This window comes from Panicum virgatum, chromosome 4K, assembly GCF_016808335.1.
Source record: "Panicum virgatum strain AP13 chromosome 4K, P.virgatum_v5, whole genome shotgun sequence".
Taxonomy (NCBI): domain Eukaryota; kingdom Viridiplantae; phylum Streptophyta; class Magnoliopsida; order Poales; family Poaceae; genus Panicum; species Panicum virgatum.
Window position 1 is genome coordinate 26,012,318 of NC_053139.1, and position 10,481 is coordinate 26,022,798.

Genomic DNA, 10,481 nt, shown 5'->3' on the forward strand with positions numbered 1-10,481 from the left:
CGCACGGCAGGGACCAACACATATATATAGGGATTCATGTAAAGGCCTCGTAGCGTCCCTATGCAATCACACCTCGGAAGTGTGGTATTGTGCCTAGCTAGCACATTGCGTGGTTGGGTTCAAAGTTCTTTGGAACTTTTACGCGAATTGTGGTGAAAGTGTACAACCTCTGCAGAGTTAAAACTAACCGGTTAGCCGTGCTCACGGTCAAGAGCGGCTTGGACCCTCACATGATTAATAAACTTAAAGATGGATTTAAATCACATTCTGGTTATTTCTTGTGGCCTTGCTGAGTACCAACCATAAGTGTACTCACCCTTGCTTACTGTTGCTCAGAAGGGAAAGTTGCTGTGAAGTCTGTTGAAGTTGTTGCTGAGTTCTAGGCGTACGCAACCCCCAGTCGATTGCCTGTGAAGTTTGGAGCCTCCGTTTCCAGGATAAGCTGTATAACTCTGATAGTCTTTTATTTGTTTTAGTTCTATTTTTCGTGATACTGTTACTGATTATTCACTTATGATGTCTCTATATGTATGAAACTTGATCCTGGCATACATATAGTTATGCATTCGGTTTTCTTCTTAAAACCGGGTGTGACAAGATTGGACCACCGAATTCTAAAACCAAATATCATCGACCATCAAACTGTTAAAAATAGACATGTTTGGTTATCTGGTGGTTTCGATAGTGCTTTTAATTTTTAACAGTAATAAAATTGATTTAATCTCTAAAAAGTCATACCCAATTCATTTTAAACACAAGGTTAATCGTCACCTTTATATCATTTTCGTTTGCATCAAAAAAACAATCATGCCATTTTTTGGGACAACAATGGGAAACGGATGCCCGGTCTCCAGTATGTGACATGACAATACACATGCCCTCGTTGTCGCCCTCATTTACACCTGTGCAAAATTGAACATCAAAAAGGATTCAGAGCTGCCTGAAACAGACCACCACAACAGAAAGACTCTCTTCTCTTCCGTTTTATACGCCCACAATGCAAGTTTCCCTCCTCTAGCCCGGTCACCTCCTCACCCTGACGCCATTCTCATTGGCTGTATATTGGCACACCTACTTCCTGTAATTGGCTTTCTGGTCGCTCATCCATGCCTTTCTCCTGGAGGTCATCTATCATTATGTTCTGCAGGAACGAAGCAGAAGACTTGGATTATTCTACCCTGGACTGCTTGTGCTTGTATCCGGCCGCCTGCGCCACATCTCCATGCAGATTTTTTTTCTCGCGGTCAATAAAGCACCCACCAGCAATTGTATTTGTGCAGTTTGTGAGAAGACCAATAATGTGCTCTTATGAACCTTGATTGCATTCTTTTTTGAACGAGGGGAGTAAATCGCCCACATTTTTTTGCCTCCCTGGCTTTTATACGGGAAAATAGATATCTTTTAGGGGAATATATTTGTATTACATCTTGTTGATAAAATTTAGTTTTATCCACCTTAAACTATCAAGTACTGTTTAATTTCACCTCATCGCTGAGATGGTGCAACGTAAAACAGATGACGTGGAGCCATGTCAGCCAATCACGCCTTGGAAAGAACGTGGGGTGCGAAAATGTCTAGTTTTCAAAGACGAGGGAAGCAAAAAATTTAATTTTCTAGATTAGAGGAGAAAATAGAATTGACGGGAAAGATAAAGGATCAAAGGACTTCTTTTCTTTAAAAAAATGTATCTTTGGGATTCCCAAGGATGCTTTGTTGAGGTCCACCTAGTTGGGTGAAAACAACCAGTCCACACCCCTCCTTTCCACATGAGGTCTTTTGTCACAATTCGTTTATATGGCTCAAAATTATTTTTACTTAGAAAATAACATTCTAGATTTGTGAAAAATGTTCTATGGTTAAAAGAATCAAATAAAATATTCTAGCTTTGCTAATGTTGCAACTACAGTGAAAACATTACCTACAAAAACTCTAAATTTATAATGAAGACAATAGTTGTCGACTCAAGAGGTTAATATTCCAAATGAATTATTATTATTATTATTATTATTATTATTATGAAAAATAATATAATAAAAACATCAAGATAAAGTAAGATAAAAAATGAAAATAAGAAAAGAAAAGAAGTAAGAAAAAAACCCAAAATGCCTACACCACGGGGAAAACAAATGACAATTTGGTGGACAAAGAGAACAAGAATGGCAAAAGGGGGGAGAGATTCAGTCACACTCAAACCCCATTTTTTGAGTCTATGATATAACTAAATTGGATGGATCTTCCAACCGTTGAGCTAAGAAAGAATAGATGCAGAGGTAGATAATAGATCGATATGAAGATTATGAGCTGCCCCATAATGAAACCACCAATTGTCGTGAATATCACCTTCCCTATCCCAAGATTGGAAAAAGAAGATCTAAGAGGGACCTATGGAGAATGTGGTTACGAATCCATAATAGAGTCTGACCTCATCGACCGAATTAATTATCTTCATTGAGAAGCTTAGACTACTATGTAGAAAAAATTAGAAAATTATGATATAGGTCTTTTTTTTACTTTATTTAGAATTAATTATTTTATTGTGTCATTAATCTAGGGTTTACTCTTTTAACCATAGGTATTCTTTGTGGTACGGTATGGACTAATGAGGCATGGGGGTCCTATTGGAATTGGGCTGAACTGATGAATAGCCCAATAAAAGCCATTGGGGGAAAACCCGTCTATAATAAAAGCCAGGGGTCAGTGCAGGAAGGCTTCTCGTTAACTTAGGTTGACTAGAAATTTGATGTCGTATAGATAACTTCAATAATCTGATGTGTTGTGCTTTTGCCTCCCTGATTTTTATACAGGACTCAGAGTCGACAATTGTTGTCCTAAATATGACTTCATACTGTTGTTCCATGTGAGTCGACAATTGTTCCATGCGTGTCCCGCACAAAAACATACATTAAAAGTTATCGCTACCAAATCAAACTTCGATTGTCTATCATATGTTCCTAGCTTCACAATTAGATGCCACTTAAATAAATTTGGATAACATTTTAAAACATTTTTATGAAGCTAAATCATTTCTTACGAGATCTTGTGAATCCGAGCAATTTTCTTGTGAATGCTAAACACTTGTTTAGTTTAGGATATTTGCTTTTGAAAGCAGAACAATTTTCTTGTGATATGGAATATTTCCTAATGACTGCGAATAATTTTCTTGTGAACTTACATTTTCTCATCAAGCCAAACAGTTTATTTAAAACATTTTTTTAAAAGATCACAGATAGAAAATGGAAAAGAACCATCATAAAAAAAAAATAAAAATTCAACCTAAGTCCATCAAAACATAGAAGCGTCAGGAAAAAAAATATGTCATATAGGCCACAATAATACACATTGCTACAAAAAAACAACAAAAATACACATTGCTACAAGAAAACAACAAAATCAGCCGAAATCAGAAGGCAACTAAAAGTCTGTTTTTTCTTAGAAAACTAGCAAACGTAAACCTCTTACACCTTGTACAAGTTTCTAGAACAAAAAGCAGTAGATGTGCATCTATAGGGCACAAGGTTTAGCTTAAACGACATCAACCATTACCTGTATATCAATTTCATTTTCATAAAGACTTGCAAAAAAGAGCAATCCCACCATTTCTAGGACCACCAAGGGACCAACATGATAAACCAACGGAGCCAGATTGATTTCAGATTGCAAGAGCTTTTAAAGTGGATTACAGTGAGTTTGATTAGTCACAACCGATGCCCTCATCTGCCTCATTTACAACTCTGCAAAACTGAATATGAAAAAAAGATTCGGAGCACCCTGAAAGGGTAAAAAAACAATGTGCAACGGCACTCTTCTCTTTCATTTCATACGCCCACAAGTTTCCCTCATCTCCATCACCTGCTTATCAAGTTCTCAGACAGTTTGTCCCTCACCCTCATGCCATTCTCATCCGCTAACTGGCATACCTGCTGCCTGTAATTAGCTTCATGGTCGCCGGACGACACCCAAGGCTCATCCACGGCTGTCTCCTGGAGGTCTATGATTATGTTGTGTAACAAGCAGCAGACATGGATTATCCGGGGCAGCTTATGCTTGTCAGGGCGCCACATCTCCCCCCGCAGGAACTTCCATGTGTCCTTGAACTTGGCCAGTGCCTCCTCTCGAACTCTGTTTTGGACTCTGTTAAGTCCTTTTCTTGGTATGGTGTGAGGAGCCAGGGAAGAAGTGGATAGCCTGAGTCACCGATCAAGTATTCCCCAATCTCTGATCCATCTTATACCTTTAGCTTGCTGCCATTCAGCCGTTCACCTTTCTCGCAAAGCTTGAAGAGGCCAGAGCTGTGCAAAATGCTCGACTCTTTCATGCTACCAGGCCACCCAGTCACAATGTCTGTAAATCTCGTATCCTGATCAACAACAGCTTGCAATACCATGCTGTGATTCCTCTCCTGATCAAGCCAGATCTTGCAGTTTGGTTCATCTGACAAAAGACACATTGTGATGTGTGTTGTATCCACAACCCCCACAGCAGTTTGGAAGACCATGAACCTTCTCAAATTTGGATTTGATCTTCTCCATTTCACCAGAGTCAGGCTAGCGCAAGTGGTGGCTTGCTCGCTCCTCCATGGCCTCAATGAACCTCCAAGTTATCAGCGAAACAGTCGAGTGGTTCACGCCAATAGAAGATCCCACAGTCACCACTCACCAGTGACCCACCAGAGTTCAACCTTCGTAGAGCAATGGCCACTCGATCTTCCAAAGACAGCATCATCCCATCAAGAAAGGTATAGCTGCTGGACCTCACCATCATTTCATCTTTCACCAGGTTACAGACATAGCCAAAGGCTCTTCTTGGCATTTTGAATACAGACTCAAATCTGTGTGCATCCTCAGTAGAAGATAAGGTTCCTGAGAAGGAAACATAGGGCTGGTTATAGCTTCCATAACTGGTAAGGAAAGAGCTCTCTTACATCGAGTTTAAAGTGACCATAGTTATCACAAATGAACTACATCAAACATTATGTCTAGCTTTATTAAAACTGGAAGAAAAGTATTGTCCAGTGGAGATCAAATTGCAATCTGCAAAATTGGCATCCAAGACAAAGTAACCTATGGTATTTTTGAACATGCTAGAATGCATCAAATCAGAAAGCCGTAAACTCATAATAATCATACGAGTCGTAAGCGCTAAGTAAGATTCATGCAGAGTAATCCAATGTTGAGGAAAAAGACCTATGAAAGTGCATTAGGACGAGAAGTACAGCTTATGAATAATATCCCAGAAATAAGCTATGGAACTGATCATGCTTAGTTAGGAGCTGTTCTATCTCCTTTCTCAAAATTACACAGAAAGAGCAACACTACCCTTTATGTACAATCTCCATCATGCTATCTTTCTACTTTACCAAAATTAGGATTTGCGAAGTCCTGCAAATTCTGAGAAATTAATAAAACGAAACGAAAGTCCAATGTACTGTGCAATCAATCAATCAAACGTAGAATGGTTCATGTTGGTGGTGCTATCCTGCTGCATCATATGCAGAACTCAATCACACAGCTAGCTATTACCACGTGCATAGCGCAACTGAGCAAGAATAGCTGTCATCTAGCCATCAGTCCTATGGACTAACTGATCAAGAGCACTGCTTTAGTCAAATTAAAGGAAGGAATGGGATGTTAGTTTCAGACTACACTGCGATTTTAGCCAATCAGCTAGTGAGGGCACATGAACTTGAAAAAAAAAACTGAACTTTTTGAGACTTCCAGCCGAGTAAGCAGAACAGAGCTGAAGAACTCAGAGCTCATTCTTAGCAACCTGGTTTCTACCCCTCCTAATTAATAAGAAAATCGAATGACACTTAAAACTAACTGGAGTGTTCACTGTTCATGTACCGCGGCGCAACACTACTGAAGACTGAACACGACGACAGCCACCCCTGCCTGAATCAGGCCAGTGGCATTGCTCCAGCTCCAGCATTACCACCACGCTAATCACGCATATTTCCTACCGCAACCCAAAACCAACAAGATCAGCGGCATAATCCCTTCGTCACACGACTTAGATCTATCAATCGCCACCTGATGCTCGGGAGCAACGCAATCCACACCAAATCTTAGTTGGTTCAGACGTACGGCCACCAGCAGCACGCACGCACCTGTCGCCAGAGCGGGACGGCGAGGGAGGGGGAGACGCACCTGACATCCGCGCGCAGAAGCCGTCCCACCAGTCGACGGGCGGGCCGCTCGCGCCCGCGCCCGCGGCGACGGCGGCCTTCTTCTCCGCCGCTGCTTTCCGGCGGCATGGCGCGGGCCGGGGAGGAATCGAGATGAGAGGCAGAATCCCGGGCGCGGGCGAGTACGGGATGAAATCAAGAACCCGTGGACGGCGCGTCGCGGCCGCGGTGGCGAGGGGGCGGACGCGGCGGCGGCGAGCGGACGATGCAGGGCATGGGGCGCGTCGCGGGGGTGGAGGACGAGGGCGCGCGTGCGGTAGCTGCGGGCTCGGGAGTTCGGGATGGGAAAGGAGCAGCGGCGACAGGGAGGTGGGGAGGGCGGAGAGGGTCCAACTTCTCTAACGGAACACTGTTCAAAAAGTACTGTTTCACACTGTAGCAGAGGTACTGTAGTAATCAATCCTGGCCATCCATCTCAGATCGGGCGGCCGGAAATACACCGGAAGTCACCGCTACAGTGTTCCCTGACTTGCCTTCAGCAAGTCAGGGAATCCCGATTGGGGCGGAGAAGGGAGGAGCCTGCCCAAGGATGAATGGAGGTGTATTTCTTTTCTTTTCTTTTTTTCCCTTCACGTATAAGTGGCGTGTACCTTGTACGTACGTAGAATACAGGTGAATGATAATGTGCGTGATATAGGTGTACTTTCACTACAAGAATCGCGTAATTCACCGTCGGCCAAATTTTTGTCGTCGGCCCCGACGTGAGCACTGTGTATTCTCGTCGGTCAGAGTACAGCCGAGGTTAATAAATTTTTTTGCGTCGGCTTTCTATTTTTGGCCGACCTGAGTACCTGACTGTCCCCGCGCCAGCTTTTTCAAAATTCGGAAACTTGTTCCCGTCGGCCAGAATTTTTTTTACTGTCGGCTTTATGACCGACGTAAAAAAGTACCGCTGAGGGGGCACGTGCTGTCGTTGGCTTCCTGGCCGACGCGAAACAAATTTCGCCAGGTGGCACGTATTCACGTCGGCCGAGGTGGCCAACGGTAATACTTGCCCTTATCCACTTCCGACAGGCCAGCACTGTCTCCTCTCTCTCGCGCAGATCTGCCGCAACCCGCCGCCGCTGGCCCGGCCCCACTGCCCCTGCCCTCGCCCTCCGCCGCCCGTCCGCCCCGGCGACGCCACCGCCTGTCGTCCCACCTCTGCCCCCGCTGTGGTCGTGGCCCGGCCCCCACCGCCCGTCAGCCTCGACGCCGCTGCGCCCCGGTGACTCCGCCACCCGTCCGCCCTGGCGACACCCCCGCCCGTCATCCCGCCTCTGCCCCCGCCGCCGGCCCCGTGCAACCCAGCCGCCGCCGCCCGTGCCCATTAAGCATCTGTAAGAAGAAATTTCTAGCTATATTGATCTTTATACGCTTATTTACTGTCAATGAAGCATCTTTCTTCGCATATAATGCATGTCTTGTCTTCATATTTGACAAGATTTTACTTAATTTGATGTGGACCCAATAAGATATCCAATTGAATGCGATTTTCATCGGTTACAGACAACATGTAGTAGAAAAATAACATGATGCATTATCAGCAATGTGCTGGGAACCAGATGAATGCCTACAAACTGATACTAACTTGCCATCGTGCTTTGCGTGTCAAACTTCAGTAATAGCTGATAATGTCACCTACAACAGATGGCTAGTTCCCAAGAACCTCAACAATTAAAGGTGTGATGAGGTCAAAGGAACATGAAAGAAAAGCTCCACTGGATAGTCATGGAAACCGTGGTACTGCTGTGATTACTGATTAGACATTTGTTGAGACTATGCTAGATCTAATGATTTGATACTTCATATAAGTATGAGAATAGTTTGTGAGAAATTTGAGCAACAAAGAGTCTTACCAAATTTGAGTCAACAAAGAGTAGAACGTAAAGATAGATTCAATGAGTCAGTTAATGATATGAAATATATACTATCAAAGTAACTAAACATCGATGAGAAAAAATGTGTACAGAAGTGAACTTTGTTGGAGTATAAGAGTTTACATCAAAAGAAAGACCAGCATTGTACAGCAGAATATGATCTTCAAAAGTAACACATGAAGAATATGATCTTCAAATTGCCCTCACACTTGGTTAATGTTAATATCAAATAAACCCATGCATGAAGTAGGCTGGCCTCCTCCGCCGGATGTTGCAGCAGCTACGGCGTAGGCAAGCCGGCCAAGCAAGAGGCCGAGGCCATATGCTGAGGTATTCAACTGCAACAATATGATAGAGCTATACTCTTTATATTTCCCTTTATACTCTGATACGTGTATTCATGTAAATCCTTACCCTTTCTATTTGTTTACATGTTTTTGTCACGGCTACATTGCTCTAACCTTTTTGATTTATGCAATTTAGGTGATCGTCCTTCGTGATGCCGAGTGCCATCTTAACAACGTGGCTCAGCTATCCTCTCCCCTATGGCGCCGAGCGATCCTCTCGTGCATCGCTGCTACTCCTGTCCTGAGACAGAATACAGGTTAAGCCACCATCCGCTTCTCCCTCCCCTGTCTCGACCGATTTCAAAAGAGACCAACCCTCCCCTGTTTGTGCAGTTCAGTGTCGTCCAGGCAATCGTGTTCCGGTGTCTCTTCCTTGCCGAAACGTGCCCCTGTTTTTGAGGTCGCCGTCACATACAAGGCGCACTCGAATTCAGGTTTGTTCTAGTCAAATTGCAGTTTCGCACAGTTTTTCTTTCCAGCTGATTTGATTGTTTCTTTCAGTTCAATATCAAGCACCGTCGTATGGACTCGGCTACCAACTCCGAGTCCTGTGGAAGCTCACCCAACCCTGCAGGGTAATGCACCTCGCCTAATATATAGGTTCCTCGGCTATGAATTGTAGGCTAAATTCATCATGCATTTAATGGTAACTACTGCCTACCAATTTGATCTGCAGATTCACGATGACCTCAGATGAAGATCGAGTTTTCCTTTACCTCCATTCCTCTAAGGACATGTCAAATTGGAGTAGCTCTTGGAGGGCTACTTCTAATGAAGTGATTAATCAAGTACTTAAATGGATCAACGAACGTGAGCCAACTTCAATCAATAGTCCAGCGAGACTAAGAGAAGTTATTTTGAGCTTGGAAGACAAAGTCAGGCGTTATAAGGTGAGAAGTGCAATCCATGTCATAATATGTTCATCGCTTTCATTTTACAACGCTTCAGAACTGACCATGTATTTTTTCCCGTGGTCGCAGCTAGATGAAGCACCACTTAACAATAAGGACCCTATGCTTTTAGTGTTCGACTACATAGGGACTACTCTCGTGTTACCCTCTGACAGTGATGAAGTGCCAGAGACCGATACTGAAAACGCTGGCCCATCCAATACAAAGTGGGTGAAGACAAGCTCGCACGCAGCTTCCTCTTGCATGTCACCCGATAGCATCCAACCACAATTATATGAGGCCTGCCACGGCCCATATAATATGGGTGACTGTACTGAGAAACTTGAGAGGCTTGAGTTTGACGGAGAAGCATTTTTTGATGCTATTGATTTTTTCACGAATGATCTACAAAGGCGTCAGGTATTCATGAAACTAGAAGATCGAAAGGCATTCATCTATGCCTCCCGTCAATTGAGCAAATGAAGCGGAATGTATTTGAGACTGTAATAATTTGAGACAATGTCAGACTTTTGTAGTTGAGAATGTAATATGTGACTGTACAATGTTCTGTTAATGTACCCTATTGTATTGTTCTTTTACATTTTGGGTCACCTGTGCTCTGCCAATGTAGTTCCTTTATGATGTTTGGATCTGGTTTCTTAAGCACTGTTTTATTTCTGTATTTTGGTTTATCACAATTGGTGTTTTCAAGCAGCACTGAGAAGAGTAATACATGAATGTGTCGGGTCTCCTCTTCATCCACTTCCTTGTGACATTGAAAAAGCAAATTACGGGATTGTGAAATTACAGAAGGTTGCTTCTTTGTTTGACATCATTGATAACATCAGTGCTCCTTTGAAATGTGCTGTTTCAGAGCACCCCCTGTATATGGAACAAATAGGCCACATACATACATACAAATCTGATTATACCTGTATTTCCATTATTGTTGGTGAACATATCGAGTAAGTTTACATTTCATATATCTATGATGGGGTTTATTTTTGTTTAGATGTTTGGGTTTCTATTGTACATGTCAGAATACCAAGGGAAACTCCCATCAAGCATCCTATCAATCCCAAAGGTTGTGGCCTTCATCTTTGATTTTTCTTGGCATGAAAGAAGTTCATCGCTTCTAAGATGCAAAATAAATTCTGGGTTGCTGCAGGTACATGACAGAGCTCAGGTGTTCCTGTCTTGC

The 10,481-nt window shown here is 43.1% G+C and overlaps 1 pseudogene; it reads right to left on the minus strand.

The window, feature by feature from the left end:
- Positions 1 to 3,625: 3,625 nt before the first annotated feature.
- Positions 3,626 to 7,436, minus strand: LOC120702042 (annotated as a pseudogene).
- Positions 7,437 to 10,481: the final 3,045 nt, after the last annotated feature.